Genomic DNA, 19,821 nt, shown 5'->3' with positions numbered 1-19,821 from the left:
TTGTCTCAGGGAATAATAGCCTTTGTGTAAGGTACTTATGCTCTACTGCTGAGCTTCTCATTACCTGTGCCATGACGGTTTTAAGAAGAATTTGTTTTAAGACAGAACAAATCTGGTAGGGTCTTGTTTCCTCCCAAACTGTTAAATCCAACTCCAAGACTAACTATTTGGTTTAAATGAAGAGGAAGGAGTTTTTTTTTTTGTTTGTTTTGTTTTTGGGGAGGTGGGGGGTTAATGACCTGATTCTTGTGTTTTTATAAAACCTAAGTTCACAATCCTGGACAATTCCTTTAAGTACTTTTTAGAATACAAGCACTTTTAGGATTTAAAAGATGTTTCTGGAGTGGAAAAACCAGACATCTCCAGAGACAGAATATAGAACAGACAGTTTTATGAAAAGTTGTATAAAACACTGACTTTATTCAAGCAGGCTTTCTTCTTTTCCAGTGTGATTTAAATCTGGTCTGCATGCAAACATCAGCATAAAGTTCTGGGCTGAAGTTGGTGCTAAGGTTTTGTAATCTGTATGAACACAACTAAGCATATTTGTCGTGACCAACTGCACCATAGCAGCCGACACAACCACAACTGGGGTGCGAGGTGATGGAACCCTGTGGAGGTTTAATGAATTTATTAATTGAGGGAAAGGTAGAGCCCATTCACGGTTAATGAACATAAGTCTTCCGTCACAGTCATTGTGCCGTCATGTGGAACCGTTTGGTTTGGGCTCAACTGGTGCAGGAATGAGGCGTAAAAAGCGGTGCAGCGGCTGCAGCGGCTCCGAGGACAATAACTTCATGCTGCACAGTTTGAGAGGAATGTTTTCCTCCCTGGGGGGCTTTAATCACTAGCGACAAAAACGGGCTGTAAATCTCTCTCTCTCTTTTTTTTTTCCTTTGGCCGCTCTTCAAAGTATAGGCTATGTGCGGGACTTTTGTAATTTTACAAAGAGTTAGAAGTGGGAAGTGCTTCTAAACAAAAATGTGTCTTTTCAGAGAAGTCTAGGAACTATTATATCAAACTTTTTCAAGTTAAAAGGAACGTTTCAGCCACCTAAATGCAAAACAAAAGTTGACATAATCCTGTTTTATTAAGTTTTTACAAAAGCATTGACAGCAATTTAATGATCATTCTCAGATATTTAGACTGCACTGACAGTCAAGCCCATCTCACCAGGGAGTGAGAAGATCCTTACTGTGAATGATACTCACGTTCATCTGTTCCTCTGTGCTGTTTTTCTTGCAGAACTACAATATATCCACACTCTTATAAGTTCCCCGTTATGAAGCACAACGTGAAAGTTGCATCCATCCCAGAAAAAAAAATAGTTGGGTCTCCTTCTTCAGTGAGTAGCCTAAGGAGATCTTCTCTGCAGAGTTAGTTTCTTTCAAGAAATCCTTCACAACCTCTTTCGGATTTCTTCACGAAAAGTGAAAATGCAAACTTGCGGGAAACTTTCCTCATCTAGGGGACGTTCTCAGCTCTGCGGCAGCCTCTGCCTGTCTGTCTGTACGGCTGCAGACACACTGCTGCGGCTGCTGCGCGCTAACTGAGACCAAGCGATGTGGGGGCCGAGCAGTGGACGTCCGTCTCCAAAATCTGATTTATTCAACACGTGACGGGCTGCAACCTCCTGCTCTTCTCCTCTTCAGCGCTGCTGCTGCGGCTGTGATCGCTTTAAGGAGAGACCGCAAGGAGGCAGTCCAGATTTGTGCTGAACTCTGGTGCCGCCAACCTATCCAAAAGAGAACTGTAAGTCATTTTGTAAGCAATTATTTCAAATGCTAAGCAGCATTTGAAATAAATGCTTTTTTCCCCAATATGCACTGTTGCGTCCAAATATATTAGAATATCATAGAAACCTTAATTTATTTCAGAAGTTCAAATCTTAGGTATTTTCCCCTCCTATTTCAAGTGTTTATTTTTGTTTATGTTGATAATAATGGCTTACTTTTAATAACAAAACAATTATGTGTGAGCAGGAGAGAGCATGATTTATGACTGTAATATAATTTGAAGGACATGTTATGACACAATCTTGGGGAGACTATTTGTCAGTTTTCTGTAGTTTTTGACACCTTCCACAGAGAGTGTAATTCACAAAAGACCATGGGAAACAAAGTTGGCTGTTCGCATACTTCTGTATCCAGGCATACTAAGGAAATGTTTAGTAGAAGGAGAAAATACGTTGCAAAAGGAACCAGGTGCTACCTGGACGAAGACGACGAAGACGAAACAGGGCTAGACTTTAACTTTGATCCAAAGTCCTCTTTTCAAATGACTGTAAATATTGAATTTAAACTTAAAATTAAAGCTCAATATCCAGTAATTAAATTACTGAAGAAAAAATAAGCTTAAGTGCCGGCTGACAAAAACAAGCACATTGTGTTGTTGATGATGATGTATGGATTTCAACAGCAGGAATTCACAAATAATACTTTAAAAATAAATAAATAAATACATTTTTTTTTAAAAAACCACGCAGAAGAAAATAAGCTAAAAATTCCACTTTGTATATGGGTGCATGTCGTCACATGAGTCTAGCTGAACAGCTGGCTTTAATAAATATTATGGAAGATGGTAAACTTTTAACAGATTTTCACATAGATTTTGAAAGACTATAGTTGCATTCTTACATATCTGAGAGAGAGTTTGACTCAGAGAACTTCCCAAGCCATGATGACAAGTCTTCAAACCTTTACTGGATACAAATCTGTTTGAGTTTTCACTGTGTATTTTCACCACTATTCTCCACTGTTTGTATCACCTTAAACTGTTCTGTGATGCTCAAAAAAACCTTCAAAATAATAATGAAACTAGAATAAAATTATATTACAAAGCAACCTAAGATCCTGGGATCCTAATACTCAATGTTTACACTCACACTTGAAAATGGCTGGAAACAGATGCACATTTATACAAACATACCTCTTTGGAAAGCAGACGTAGAGCCTTCTGCCCAATCAACAAGTATGTAGCAAGTATTTTTTGGGTGGTAAGTGCAAAATAAAACACATTGTACAATGACTGCTGTTTTGTTGCAGCTGAAACTAGCTAATCAAACATGTTGGAGCTTCCCTTAAGTTGCTAGGCGAGGGGTGGTGCTCGGCTGGGGTTACTAGGTAACGCTGTGGTACCAGTTGATTGTGATTTAACAATTGGGGGGTTTTTGAAACAGCTCATTTTCCAGACACCAAAAGATATTAACTTTGAGCCTAAATCTGACTGGGTGGTTGCTTTGAGTGCTTTGGCTATTTTTAGATGCAATTGAGACCCAAATAAAAGTATAAAAATGTGCAAAACGTAAATTTGGCATGATAGGTCCTCTTTAAGTTTGTTACGATGATGCTTTGTAAGTGGTGAGAAACTGTAGCATAATGTGGTTGTCTATTTTGAAAACTCCCCAGACTGGTGACACAATCAATAAAATTATTTTAACACGAGAAGAAAAACCTTCAAAAAAACTTATCAGAAACAATGTAAATGACTGTAATGTAAAATAATGGCTCTCGCTTAGGGGCACTCAGGCTCTTTTCCAAGGGTTAATTTACTACTGCCCTAATATCCTCAACAAAACACAGCATCACGAGAAGGCCTAGCCATCATATACAAAGCATTTTCCCTCAGATGTTAGCAGTCAAGGAGCCCCCTGGGGGTATTTTTCATCTAAAGTCTAGAAAAGAAACAAAGCCTGCAACTTTTCCTGGGATCTTGTGACTCTTGAAAGGCACATTGGCTGCATCATCTGTCAGCTCCCTGGAGGAAGCCCACTTTTATCTCTTGTAGTGCTGGAGTCATAACTGTGCCTTGCTACCTTGTCAGTCATTGGAAGCATTAAAACAGACTGAACCTGTGTCATGTTTTATTTCGAGCTGATAAATGAGAGCACAACAAAGTGCTAACCGCTGTGCCAGTGTCCTACTGAGGAACATCTGATACCGTTTGGATGCGTCTTCAGGATTTATGTCGCGATCACAAAGAAAAGACACCATACTTACTCTTGGCTAAACAAAATAAAATAGTTTGACTTATGATAAACAAATCCAATGACAGTACGCATGATTTAAAGCAATGATGCAGATGTATTGTTTTGTATGCTGTGAATAGGAAAACCAAGCCATAAATGAAAAGTGGTTGGACAATGTGTTCCCTGCCAGAGCACAAGATTTTTTTCAGCTAAATCTTTTTTTCCCCTCCCGGCAGCCCAATCATCTACCCCCACTATGTGAACCTCTCTATCACAGAGTGGAATGACTTCCAGAGGTGCCAGCTTCTCATTCTAACTGTGACAGCAGTATACACAAACTCACATAGACATTTATGCACCTTCCAAAAAAGCCCTGATAGCCCAGTACTTTGCTTCCACAAGGGTAATCATCTACTCTACCTGCAAAAACTGTCACAGTTTCAATTCAGGAAATTAGATTTTGTTTAAATACACATCTTGTTTGGACATAAAGTTTGATAGTGTTCAGAAAGGATAATAGAGCACAATGCATAAGAAATGCAATGTCTGCACAACTTAATTATAAGGTTTAATAGAAGTTAGTGTACAGGGTGCAGAGGTAGGGCTACACAAAAATATGATAAAATGACAACAACAAAAAAAAAATGATCTGGTTTTCTGTTTTCACAAAAACTGATAAGAGACAGTTTTTGATGAGAGTGATGTGGTTCTCTACCCAGTGTATCAATCAGCCAGGTGGCAGTAATGTTTAAATTTTTAACAATAGCAGTTAAAAAAAAGAAAGAAATTTCCTGCTTCACAAAAAAAGGTTTTCTTTTGTTTATTTCTATTTCCAGTCGGTTTGGATTGGCCACTCTTCTATGGTGTACATGGTATGAAAAAATATGGCGGTGTGCCGTGGTTAAAGTTAGTATCTGAATTGAATTTGAAATCTAAAGTAAACTTTAGCTATTGCTTTATTGGTTTTCGTTTTATTAGAAATATGCAATGAATTTGATTATCTCTAGTTCAAAATCCAAAATGCCTGGACAGGCCACAATTAAACTGCGTCACTCTGGTAGCTCGCCAGGCTGCCATTCATTCAAGAACCACTGCTAAACCTGCTTTATAGTGTGAGCTAAAGTAATAAATGAGATGAGATTATTTTCCTCGGGTTTGATTAAGGAAGGCAGAAGGCACTTATCAAGATCAATTTTTTGTCTGCAAATTCATTTCAGTATAAGTCTTATAGACATAAGACTTATGTATTGTCAAATTTCCTGTTAGCATTCTTATCAGAAAACATGCGAAGATGAGAGAATTGACTTTCAATGTGATGTATGCTCAAAGATGAAAAGATGTACTGAAATTAAAATGTCAAACTGATTCATTTAGTTATGAGTTCGGGCAGATTAGTACAGACTCTGTGAAAATGTATGAGCACATGTATAATGCAGTGACTGTAGTTCAGTGCCCATAGATACTTATTTCACTGCTCCTGTGAGTCATTACAGATTATGAATAAAAACTAAGGTGTGGTAATGAATAATAAATCTGCAGTTCTACTTTGAGGTTAGACCCTGTCCACATCACAAGGTTGTAGTACTAGTAATTTTTCTGTCATGCCTATTTTAGAGATATTAAACCATGAATTGGAACAAAAACCACAGCACTTGGCTCACTGAGCCCCGCTCAGAAGCCATGGCAGAAATAATAAACAGATCAAATTTAATCAGTGATAAAGTTAAGAGTAGAAAAGCTACCAGAAAAGGTTACTATGATCTAAAACAAAAAGGGTTCCAGCTTAAATACCTTTGAATTGCCATAGTTTACCACAGACCATAGGATCACTTTTTAGTTGCCCTTTATAACATAAGAATTTCTGTAGGTTTCATGTATGCTTACTTTTACTTTGCAATTTCTCACCAAGACAACTATGTGTGTGTGTCTGAAATTTAGACTTAGCGCTGAGTTGAAGGATATTCTCTAAGAGCAGTGCTGCTTCCACTGTTCATGTCACTGATCCTATTCATCAGCCAGATTATCTGTCTTGATTGTGTTAATCCTATTATGGTTTCAGTAAAAAAACAAACAAACAAAAAATCACAGCTTTATCTTAATCTCCCAAAGTCCTCCAACAACCTACCTTGAGCTTTAATCTTTATTCATAGCTCACTCCATGACTGAAATTCTCTCTTTTGAATCTCAACTCAATCCACAAGAGTTTGTTGATGGTCCATTAGAAAATACAGCATGATAGCCTTACAGAAGAAGTAAGATTCATCATTCACTTACTTGTCCATGAAATTGTTCATCTGACTTGGGATCAACCTTACTTTCCCTGTCTTGGTAAAAATATAAGAAATAATCAGTATACAACTCAGCTCCAATCGGCTTTCCAGAGCTTCACAAATTTTCTTCTTGCCTTTCAAAACATTCCCCCAGACTGCTGATTAAGATTACTGGCTACTTTTTCTTAATCTTTGCTGTCAGTCACAGTGGATAGCACTTGAGTGGCAGGTTTAAGGAAGATAGATAGATAGATAGATAGATAGATAGATAGATAGATAGATAGATAGATAGATAGATAGATAGATAGATAGATAGATAGATAGATAGATAGATAGATAGATAGATAGATAGATAGATAGATAGATAGATAGATAGATAGATAGATAGATAGATAGATAGATAGATAGATAGATAGATAGATAGATAGATAGATAGATAGATAGATAGATAGATAGATAGATAGATAGATAGATAGATAGATAGATAGATAGATAGATAGATAGATAGATAGATAGATAGATAGATAGATAGATAGATAGATAGATTACTATAGACCTACTTTTTAGATAAAATACTGTTTCAATATTCCTATTAACTTTAAAATATTTTAAAGTCTGTTTGTATTATTATTTTTTTTATTATTATTTAGTTTATCATTATAAATAGTGTTTTTGCTAAAATTCACAGTTACTAAAACACAAATTAACTTGCACAACTCATATTGTTATTTCAGACAGGGCAATCTCTTAATTTTAATTTAAAAGTGGATAAGGAGAGACTGGACTTGTCAACTATCTGGATCAAAACATTTTGGGAAGTATTTCTATGACATGGGTTAGCTATGAATGAAAGAGTAGGGTACTTATCTCAACAAGAGGTCTGATGTAGACCTTTACTGAGACCAAACACTAGCCAGAAGCCCTGTCAGAACATTTCCTGCAGACTGTTTTGCATGTGTGGTAATATGAGCTCCACTTCTGTGAATGTTACCTCTCAAAGATGGAAATGGGACAAGTTCATAGGTTATTTGAAACAATCTATATAAATCAATTGGAGAAATTTGAGACCAGTTCACTGCATATTTGTCCATATTCACTGTATGCACTGTAAGGACTTATTCTACATAGACCTACACTGTGTAATCCTTTCAGGAGAATATATGGTGTTGAGTGCACAGATGGTTTTCATTTGTGTGAAAACAGATCTAGGAGCTCCTTGCTTTTAGTCATGAGGTTAATTAATAGATTTGATTGATTTCTGCTTCTGCATACAATGAACATGGTATCTCTCTCTCTGCTTATATATATATATCTGCCTATATATATATATCTGCCTATATATATCTGCCTATATATATATATATATATATATATATATATATATATATATATATATATATATATATATATATATATATATATATATATATATATATATATATATATATATATACATATATTAAAAATTTGTGACATTCACATGAACTCATAGTGCCAAAGTAAAATACTGTGTCTGCCCTAAGTCAAAAAAAAAAAAAGTAGATTACTTTTTTTTTTTCCAGGGGCTAGTGGCTTGGAATAGTAATTGGATAAAGGGAGGTATTTTATCAGAGTAGATACTAAACTTCTTTCTCTATTTCCACACTGAAATAGAAGACAAAGGGAATAAATTCAGGATTATCTCAAGGAAAGAGCGAGCCTAGTTTTCAAAGGATCATATTTGTTTTCTTCACTGAATTTCATTCCAGAGGTGACATTTAAATTTGGCAGAGCCCTCCTTCTCCTCGACAGCATGGACTTCGGCGGAATGATTTGTTTGTGTGTAACAAATTGAACTCAAAATATGTGTGTCTCTATGAATGCAAAACAGAGCTATGGTTGACAGAGATCCTCAAAGTTACTGTAAATATACAATGGGCTAAAAAGTCCTTTTACCACGTAGTGGAATTATGTGTTTCATACATTGTTTTGACAACAATGTTTTCTGTTACAACAAAGCAGTAAGCTGCTTGTTGTCTATGAGTCACTTGTTTTATTCCTATTTACTGCATGTCAACAGATTTTATATTGTTTACAGTTGCCACCAGGAGATGAAGCTAAGCACGTCTAACATCTGTAATGTGTTACTGCAAGAAAACTTCGCAGTGCCCTGTGATGGCCTGGCAACCTGTTTGGTGTGCAACCCTGCCTCTTACCCAATGATGGATGGATGGGTGGATGGCTTTGTAATCTTTATATGTATGTGTAGGGGTTTTCAACTTATCCAGATCTTCCCTTAGAAACTCGTGCTGTCATGACCCGTCAGACTTTTTTGGAATTTTTTTCTGAGTTTTTTTTTTTACTTTTCAATTAGAATCTTGTGTTTTGCAACTTTTAATGATTTTGCTCTTTTTATGTATTTTAGCCTCTCCTGTTTTCTTTTCTGTGTATCTATTCTGTATCAGTCAATTTTTCCTTCCTGTAAACATGCTCCCCAAAGTGTTGTTGTCCATTCAATTAGCTAGACTCACTGGTTTCTTGCTCCAGTAATTACTGTTTCCTCGTATTTAATTCTCCAGTCTTAATTGTCTCCCTCTGATTTCTCCTCCTGTTTTCCCATGGCTTGTGGCTCAAGCTCCTTCTACTCCTTTTAAAAACACATCAAAATCCTCCTGCATTACCTCTTTCCTGCATTTGGCTCTCATAAAAACTACAAAATGTGTCAAGCATTTGGTGCCTCATACAGCACATTTCTTTATATATGGTTATATATGGTTATGGTTATATATGGTCATCATCATCAGTTAAATTGTACTCATACATTCCCTTGTTGGAAATACACTAATGATTTTCTTTTCTATTTTTTTACAATTTCCTCTGTTCTTTCCTTCTATTTTACATTGACTGTATTAAGAGTTTACTGTATTTTCTCATCAGGTCAAACAAGTAATAGTTTGTATAGAATTTAATGCAATGCAGTGAATCCCACTGATATTTGTTGCAAATACCTGAAAAAGAGAAAGTTTGATTTCACAATTTTTTCCATAATGAAGTGGTGATTCTAGAATACAACTTCACTACACCATAGAACTACTTTTTATTTCTTGGCCATTCTTATTAATATCCAATCTTTAGTCTTCTATCCCTTTTCTCTGTGTCTAATTGAAGAAGACATCTCCTCAGACTCCCATCATAAACCTCCTTAGATGTCCCATTGTATACGTTCCTGTCTGCCCATATATTGACATAATTGGTTAGTTTTTATGTTACCCTAAATTTCCATGTATGGTTGCTCTCATCATATTTTTATTAAATATTACGCAGTAGGACACCTGATCAAATCAAAACTAATTTAAATCATCTCTAATATTAAATAGTCACAAAATCACAGTTCTATGAGTGGACTATGAGTTCATAATAAGAAATTATCACCTAATTCATTAGTAGTCAAAGAGGTTCGAAGTTGACACAAATTTGATGCAAAACCTCCCATCAATGAAGTCTCAGAAATTCAAAAGCACAAAATTCATAAAAGCAATGTAATGTAAACATGCAGAACCTTCTTAAAATATCTGCCACACAAAGAATATTATTTAGTATTTTTGTTTTGTTCTTGTATTTTTATGGTAGCAGCTGCAATGTATATGACAACACTGGAATCCCAAATATTCTTTATTCCACAGATTCATTGCTTCTAAAAACTGCTTCAGTTTGAAATGTTTTTGGGCCACTCTGCAGTCTGGCATATAACAAAGACACCTACAGCCAAGACTTCTCTCTAATTAATACACTATCAATCACATTGTCTGACATTTTGTTTTCCTGCTGGACGAAATTCCTGAGACTTTCCTGGGGGTCTGACCAATTCTGATGGAGATCACTTTTATTCCTGAGGAATGCATTGTGTAGTGGAAACAAGGAATGCACATCTCTGAGGGCGATGCCCTGGAATTTCCAAAACAATTAAATTGCTCAAGCAAACATTTCTTTGAAGGAAAAAACCCTTCAGCAAAAAAGGGGTATAATCTCATTACTTCACATTTACTAGTGCAGTCACTTGAGAACATTTAGATTTTGTTGTCTATTCGTTCCATAGTTTTCTGAGCAATAAGATTTGGCACTAAAGTGAGCAATCACAGTCAGGGTCAGAGTGGAAAAACCTGAGGGAATTCCTTCATGTGTTTGCCATGGTAGCCTTATTGAACTTTACTAAATCATGAAAGCATGGTGGATGACAGGATAAACAGGAATAATTTAGAACCATGAAAACTATTTTCCCTGTCCTGAGTCACTGGCTGTGATTTTTTTTTTTTTTTGGCAGATGTGAAGCTTTTTGGTTGGTTCCACAGGAAACATGACTGACCCACACCCACCGAAAGCCAGTAAATTATTCTTCCTTATTTATAGTGCAGATAATAAAAGTCATATCATTTCTCATTTCCTCTAAACGGAATAAGCAAATAAATTTTGAGAAAAAGTAAATAAATATAATGATGTATAAACATTTAGTAAATTAGATTGTGAAGAAGCTAAACAGTTCCATAAAAGACATGAAAAGTTAATGTGTTAGAAGATTTTGTTTGTTTTGCAATGAAGTTGTACTTTAAAAATAACAGATGGGTAGTTAATAATATTTTCAACTATATCAAGTGTTGGATCGCAAAGGTTTAAATGGCCATGCTCCTCAGCAGACATTTGTATAACGAGAAACAGGATGGAACATTTAGAAATGGTTTTCAGTTTTGTGAAAGAATTGTACAAAAAGCTGTTGGTTATCCTGTTTTACACTAGAGTTAAAATATGTAATAGCCACTGGCAAGACTGAGCAGAATTAAAAGAACAGACACATGGGTCTTATCGCATAAATTTTGACAACACTTTCCTTTTCCATTTTAGGCGACCAATTTGCATTAATAACATCATTTAAATTAATGCCTTTGGTTGGTTTACAGTTTGTTGCACAATTAAAAGATGTGCCTCCTTGGAGTTCCAACTACAATATGTGTTTTTCTAACATTTGCGCATATATTTAATAGAAATTCTAACAATATAAAAAAAAAAACTCAATATATTATCAACTAAACAATGAGAAAAAAAACTTTTATCATGTTCATTAAATGTACTTTTTTTGAATAAATAAAAAACATTTCTGGTGAAGGATAAACTTTTTTCACTTAAAATGCCTACAACTGCACATATATACATTGAACAACAAGAGCACTTGATCCAAATATTATTATTAACATTAGGAAGGAGGCTTTTTTTAAAAAGGTTTTATTGGCTCTAGTGGCCTTTATTTGATAGTTAATTGACAGGAAAGTGGGTAATGAGAGAAGGGGGAAGACATGCAGCAAAGGTTGCCATGCCGGGAATCAAACTCGCGACGGCCGCATCGAGGACCAAGGCCTCCTTATGTGGGCTGTGCTTAACTTCTGCGCCACAACAGCACATCCCAGGAAGGAGGTTTGCCATCCAGAACATCTACCAACAGACCTAAGTCTAACTATCCCTCCAAGTTCACCATGAAAGCAGACCGCAAGATCCTAAAACAAGTCTCCAAAAACATTAGAAACACATTAATTTTGGCCAATAAAGTGAAAAGCTCTACCATGTCAAATTAAACTTAAATAGCCTATTAAAAACTAAACTAGACCATTTTACCTAACGTATAACTGAAGGATACAGAATCTACACATGTGCAGGGAGAACATCCATTCAGAAAGACTCTGTCCAGGCTGTACCTATCAACTTACCTAATGACAGCTGGAAACCAGATAAGTGGTTCTGGTTCATTCACCCAGACAATGGGTGAATGAATGTATGAATTGAATATTGTGTTCTAAGTTCTCCTCGAATTTAAAGTAGCAGTACTAAATGTGAATTTTACTTTTGAGAATATTGTATAGCAGCTGCACAGTGGCGCAGTTGCCACTGTGCAGTACTTGTGCGCTGTTGCCTTGCAGCAAGAAGGTCCTGGGTTCAATACCCGGCCCAGGGTCTTTCTGCACGGAGTTTGCATGTTCTCCCTGTGCATGCATGGGCTCTGTCCTGGTACTCCAGCTTCCTCCCACAGTCTAAAAACATGACAGCTGAATGGTTGCCACGGGAGAATAAAGGATTTCTCAAACACGGATGAAAGCAAATCAAAGCAAAACCTCAGATATGTTTTGATGAGGGAATAACAATATGTCATGATGTATGAACTAAAGCTTTACATAATACTGCCCCTTTAAGAATCCCAGCTTATTTTTATGTTTTTCAAGTATAGGGGAATATACTGACATCAAAGGGCCATGAAGACCCAGCTTTAACTACACACATTCATTCAAGGTCTGGACAGCAAGTCAGTTATCTGTGAAACCCTTCAAAGGATGAAATACAGCCTGTTGGACAAATTAAATCCATCTTGGGAAACATAATTAATGCTTGTCAAAAGTTTAAGTACAATTCTAAACAGCAAGGCCAGAGAAATCAATGGCACGCTTGGGCAAAAAGGATAGAGCACGACGATGATGTGGAGTAAGAGGCACCCATGGGAAGATTCTACATCAGTATGTCGTGTTTTAGTATTAGTCATGCACAGATGTTAAACATGAGAGCTGCTATTTTGTAAAAAGCCACATGTGCTTTGGTTTTCACAAACACTATATTCAGTAGCACTTTAAAAAATGGCACAGATCCCATGATCAGGAGGGAGCATTAAAGATTACAAATTATTGCACCCACAAAATCCTTTTAATGCGGAAATTATTTTATAAGCATTTATTTAAAAATAACTGCATCCGCTTTAACCCTATCGTTGAGTCACTTAGGATTTGAATCACAATCTTCATGAAGCAAAATGATTATTTTTCTTAATAATCAGCTTAAGGACCTTCAACCAAATAACTCAGAAATGGTTCAGATGGCAAAACCAATTTAGTAGCAGGCTGACTAAAGCTGTTTGAAAGATCAGCATGTTGAAAAGGCAGCCTTGGCCTTTCTGACATTGTAGAAGGCAAGTGTTCAAGGTTTATTTTCCAACATTTGACTAAGTGCTTCATCGTGTACTTGTGCTGAACGCTGCGAGTAAACAAATAAATCCAAACAGAAAAAAGGCCAAATGAGTCTTTAAAATATGACATCAGAGAAATTCAAATGAAATGTCTGGAACAAACAGCTTTCATGAGAATTCAACTCTTACACTGTTACTGAGATTCATGCTCATTTTCCCACTAATATTTCAATAAGAAGTGAAAGGCATAAGTCTGAAGCAATTTCACCTATATATCCTCCATTGAATTGTGCAGTTATAAGGGATTGATTAACAATTATAACAGCTCGCTGAAAAGCCTCAGAGAGATTTATCACAAAGTGCCATTATAGCACAGATAACCTTATTAACTTCCTTCTCTACATGTTCTCACATTTCACTGCCTCATTTCTGGACCTAAATGTCAGAGATAATACATCAGCCTTCAGCAATCTTCTGACAGCTAGAAGAATATCCACTTTGAGAACAAACTCATGCTGGAGAGAAAGGAGTACATAAATAGTTATTGTACAATTTAAATTTGGAAAAAAAAAAAAAAATTATATATATATATATATATATATATATATATATATATATATATATATATATATATATATATATATATATATATATATATATATATATATATATATATATATATATATATATATATATATATATATATATATATAGGTTACTCATAGTTTTTTTTATGTCCAAGTTGCCGGAGAGACCTGAGGAAGATTTAGAGCCAGTAAAAACAGAAGACCCCTCTTTGATGTACAGAATGGACAGCATTTTATTCCTATGAATGAGCTATGAAGGGTCATGGTGAGGGTAGGTTACTGAACCTTGCCTCAGAAGTCATGATCGGTCAGACTGGACCAAAGATGTTGTTTTAATAGGGTGCAAAGAGAGAGAGCAGAGAGAGACAGTGGAGGAAAAGAAAAACAGGGTGTAATGTCCACCGAAGTGTTTTTATAATCACCATAGGGAGCCTGCGGGAGTGAAGGATTCTCTCCAGACTTGAAAAGGTCTGGTTTTAACATCATCTACACTTCATCACTGTGTCTACGCTACAGCCACTCTCTAGGTGTCTGTGCAGTGCCAAGCTTACATAGGAAATCATTTCTTTAATAATTTATCAGTCAATTTCTCACTTGCGTCTTTTCACAGTTTGCAGTGTGTGTAAATGTATCACTCGGGAAAACAGTGCCAAAACAGACTTGCAAAGTCAAGGTGTGGCAAGTAATTGGGTCCTATCAAAAAATACTGCATCATTTGTAATTAATTCTGTTCAACTGAGTATTAGTTGAAATAAAAGTTCATGCACATAGGTTGATGCATTTCATGGTTGTTCATTTTTGCAATTTCATTTTGAATTCAAATATATTCATTTGAATTCTATCAAAGGTTTAAAGACACCTAGGCTAACTTAAATTGTAATATCTAAAATTAGATTCAACTCTATTTTTTTCTGTATTGCAAGTAGCTTGAAAAAATAGGTATTTCTTTTACACAGAAGAGAGCATTTTCAATAATAATCAATTTATTACTTTATTCTATTCATCACACATAAAGGTAACATGGAAAAACAAACAACTTGCATGCTTTGATTTACAGTAATTAAAAATTACAATGAACTGTACATCAGTAAACATTACAAATCTCACTGGATAAATAAAACTCTAATTTAGGTCAATTCTGCATCTGTTGGTTGAAATCTGCCGAAAGATTTTGCAGCATTATATCCCTTTGTTATCATTGACAATATTTCCTCCCACCCACTTAGAGAAAACACTGTTTTGCACTCTTTTCTTCGAGCACTTTGCATTCAGCACTGTTTTCAATCATTTTACTGAATAGCGACAACCCACAAGCCAGCGGCATAACCCAAGGCACCAAACCCAATCTGGGTGCAGCACAAACAGTCTAAATTTAATAAGACCTCAAAAAGCATCCTGTGGTGACTGACTCTGACTAACAGAAACATCTGTACCTTACGTGAGATGATCATCACATCTGCTCTGATTGTTTCAAGGGTGTGGGCACACACCAGCAGCTGCAACCAACCACTCCCAGATGTTTTTGATAGGCAGAGTGTGTTGCTGTTTGTTAAGCAGAAGGTGATCTTTGATCCATCAGCAGAGTTGGCTGCACTGTTATGGTGAGCAGGGCCTGAAATGTTCTGAGAGGCTCACAACGGAAGCGCAGCAACCTCACAGAAGGGCCTGTGGTTCGCTGTGGTGAAAACAGCCATGGTAAAGTGGCTTCAGCTGTGGAAAAGAGCTCTTTGGAAGCCACCCAGCGCTTCGCTCCAGACCCAGTTGCGCTACTGGCATTGTAACAGAAGAAGTCAACACACGTATAATAAAGGCTTGTGATTTACAATTGAGCTGAAAAAAAAAACAACATTCTTCAGTAAGTCTTTCAGTAATAGAGGTAAAAAAAAATATTTGAAGAACTGAAAAAAAATTCCTTGAACTATTTTGTTGCATTTAACTTTTGGACTTATATTTTTGATCCATATCAATAATAATTGGTATAGCAAAAAGCTGGAACTAAGAAAACCAGAGTAATAAATAACCCCTTTCTTCTTCTGCTGGCAGAAATGGAAAGGGTTTGCCCCGACAGGATCACACATGGCTTAACCACTTTGAACTCTGGAATATCCTACTCCTACATCCTGGAGCCATAAAGGCCTAACCATCCCTGTCAGAGCCGTGACAGGCTTTGTACACCCACCATTTTGGTTCAAAGGGAACTTATATTCGGAACGAGCTCACATGATGCCAAACCTCCCCAAATAAATCTACAGTTTATGAACCAGTAGACAGCGCCACCCCTACTTCCTCTAATATGTATAGTCTGGGGTGGATATTGAATTATTAGTAATGTTAACAATAATATACAATTGTACATATAATAGGCTAGTAGAGATGCATATCATTTTTTATCTCTACCACCCGCTTCCCAACACATGCCATTTTAGGGCACTTTACTAGATAAATAGCTTTAGTTGATATGCAATTACAACTTTTAGTCTAAATTCAGTTCAAATCAATACAATTTTCAATATAATCCAATTAGTTGAAGTACTTGCACTCCAATTCTATCCTAATATAATTGCTTGGCCTCTTTATTTGATACACTTGTTAACACAGTGATAAAATCTCATGCCGAAGAATCAGTGCACTGAGGCACCCAGATATGATGATGACTTTCTGAAGTTCAAACAGAGTATCAAAATGATGAAGAAACTAGATTTAAGTGACTTTGAACATGACCTGGTTGCTGGTGCCAAATGGGAAGGTCTGACTGGTAAAGAAACTGCTGATCTACTGTGATTTTCATCCACACCCATTGATCAAGTTTTCATAGAATGTTCTGAAAAAGGGTAAATAACCAGTGAGAAGCAATAGCTAGACTGACATTGGACTAAGACTTTCTGTCTTTAATTTTCTCTATGGAATTTGGTTTTACCCCTGATGTCTAGTGTTTGAAAGAAAGTACACCATGCTCTAATGCCGTTCACTATCGCCAAATCACATCCCAACAGAGTATTTGTATTTGAGATTCAAATCTGCAGCCATCGTGTGATGCTTTCTGGTTAATATGAGCCAAAATCTCTGAGGAATGTTCATGACACCTTGTTGAATCTATGCCAGGAAGAATTGAGGCTGTCCTGAAAACAAAATGAAGCATTGGCATAGCACCTTTGAGCATAGTACAGTGCTATGGTAAGGGTAATTCAAACTGCTTTACATAAAAATAAAAGACAATAGGTTAAAAAGTGACATTACATGAATGAAATGCACAGAATAAGTAGTTACATTTAATCACTGAATAAAAAAAGAAGACATTTCAAAAAGCATACAAGAGGTCCAATACAGGTAAGGTGTGAAAGTTGCCAGTAGTGAGTGTATACAATACAGTAAAATCTAGTTGATGATGTAATGCTATGAAGTATATGGATGATTCTATTGATTGAAGGCCAAATGATTTATTTCAGTTCGAGATTTTGCATTAGTCCTTCATCATTGGCAAACATGTGGCAAAAGTGGAGAGAAACCACTTCCTTTCAACAGAAAAAAACCTCCATCAGAACCGACCTCAGTAAGGACAGCCATCTGCTGTGACCAGCTAGACGCTGAGAGGACAAGAAGCAGACATGGAAAAAAAGATAGAAACTTGGAACCAGAGGTACTATTTATGGGAAGGAAAAACACAAAGTACCCTCAGTTGTAAGAGCTCTGTCGATGGCTTCCTCCAGGAAAGGAGCAGAACTTAAACACAGAATCACAATATCAGTGGTAGTTTCTGTAGGAAGGCAACAAACAAAGATTAGACATGTTAATCCCTCCATCAAGGGACAAATGACTGAGACCCAAATGACTGAGAGAAACAGAATACTATGTAATCAAGAATATAGGTAAATAAAATTCAGAAGGAGAAATGATGCTCAGGGTCAAATTAGAAAATAAATCTGCTAAAACAATAATCCATACGTAGCTGACTGGGAGAAAAAGAAAAGAATAATTTAATAAAAATGTAACAAGATAGATTTTTGATATGAAACCTATGAACCATTTAATCATTTTTGACCACTTAGCATGAAACTTTAACCTTATTTTCTTTAGTATTTGACTTTCCTCCATCTCCACTCCACCAAATATTGCAATTTTATTGCTAGCCCATGTTACGATCATGCTGCTTATTAACCCAAAAGACATCATCAAAAGAAAACAGAACTTGTTGTAGACCCTGGTCTTATGGAAAACTATTTTTTGAAAAATATGGAAGTTAAGCAGAAACAGACATAATCTGATTTATTTGTAAGCTAAAACTTTTTAAAACTCCTTTGGATATTTAACAACACAGATTAGTACATCTCAACCAATGTAACATCTTAACTTTTTGTGAGAGATGCTGGCCAAATATTTGAAATATATAAAAAGAGCGTTACAAATGGACATTGTCAGGTACAATATTTTCAAAAACCATAATTAAATTGTTTTAGCTAAAAGAACAGACAGGGAATGTTTTTATGCTGTCATAACAGGAATATTTAGGAAGATTTAGTCCAGAAAAGCCATTTAAGTAGTTTTTAGTGGTTTCTACTCCACAGGCAGATGTGTTTTATAGAATACACAGCAGTGAGCTATAATTTAATCTTCTGAAACCCAAGTAACATTCCAGACAATAGTAGACTCTGTCAGGCTGACCTCACAATAGATGTTATATGACCATACGTTACATGCAGCGAAGTGGTGGCTTAACTACAAATAAACGCCACAACAAATTACACTATCCTGCCATGGTATTTTTTTTATTATGAACATGACTATCTGACTGGATTAAATTTTAACAAGTGAGCCAATGGATTAAAGAAACATCTGCTCATTGTTAAGGCCTTTTGTTTTCAGGATCAGGTTTTGTGCATCATAGCTAAGCTATGCAACTGGCAAATGCGACCCCTGGTGGAGATAATACGCTAAGATAATTTACAGTGCTTGTCGGGAGATGAGCCTTCTTGATTTAATCAAAGACATAAAAGACAGTTTAAAACACAATAACAAGAGTAAGGCATTGCAATGATACCTTTGAGGGTTCTGTGTCTGTATCAATGCAATGATGCCAAATTGCATTATAGGAAGGTCTACTTTTCTTTGTGGGACCACAATAACTACCCTGTAAAAATAAAAAACATTCTTTTTATAGGTGTTGCTGAACACAAATTGCTGTTCATCGTTTCAAGATAACATTTAAAGTTTGGTCAGTCAGCCCCTGAAGCCATCTGTTGAAAGAAAAACCAAGAAGAAGCTCCAATTTAGCCATAGACCACAAACCCTTCAAAATGGCAACAAAGCTTAGCCAGAACTATGTTTACATGCTCTAAATGTATGGTACCTCACTGTTTTTTACTGGGACAAGGTGGAAACTAAAGCAGGGCATGTTGGAACTGAAACAAAGCAAGCAAGCAAATAAATTAATAACAATGCAATACCTTTGCTGCTGTTTCAAACTCTGAAAGTAATGTGTCAGACAAACCAATAAGGGATTATTAGTCATAAATAATTACTTTATATTTTATTGTTTTATTTTCAAAATAAGTGAGTATAAAAGGAGTGGAACAGCTCTTCCTTGAGGTGGTCTTTCAGTACTGCCCTGTATTTAGCTTCATCCTCTCATCAACTCTACTTACATTCTCTGTCCGTGCTATATACCCCACTTTATAATGCTGCTACCACCATGTCCCCGTATATTTTTCATATCACCAGTCGTAAAGGGCATTTCAGAATATTAGAATAATTAGTGTTCTTTCAAGGTGATCTTGCTTGAACAGTCAAAATAAAATCTTTATGCAAGGCACTGTACCACCTCTTGTAGTTCTATTATTCTTCTATAAAATTCCGAAATAATAATTTAACTTTATGTGAAATAAATTGTTTTATTTTACAGGTAGTGTCTAATGGAAAACGTTGTTTTCTTTTCGAAAGATGAAAGAGCTTAATTTTGCTGAAGTCCACGTGAATAATGCGGAACTAAAATTCAGCAGCAAGAGTTTCAGCTCGAACAGTAATCTCAGA

The 19,821-nt window shown here is 36.0% G+C and overlaps 1 protein-coding gene across 1 annotated transcript in view; it reads right to left on the bottom strand.

Moving 5' to 3' along the window:
• The window catches only part of LOC122832680 (protocadherin-16-like), a 91,153-nt gene extending 89,610 nt beyond the window's left edge, over positions 1-1,543 (bottom strand). Inside the window, exon 1 of the mRNA XM_044119673.1 lies at positions 1,212-1,543. The gene's annotated coding sequence lies outside the window, so the exon portion shown is untranslated. The remainder of the gene's footprint in view (positions 1-1,211) is intronic.
• Between the last annotated feature and the right edge of the window lie 18,278 nt (positions 1,544-19,821).

Source organism: Gambusia affinis, linkage group LG06 (assembly GCF_019740435.1).
Source record: "Gambusia affinis linkage group LG06, SWU_Gaff_1.0, whole genome shotgun sequence".
NCBI lineage: Eukaryota > Metazoa > Chordata > Actinopteri > Cyprinodontiformes > Poeciliidae > Gambusia > Gambusia affinis.
Note: the sequence above shows the minus strand (reverse complement) of the source record. Positions and strands in the feature narration are given on the sequence as shown.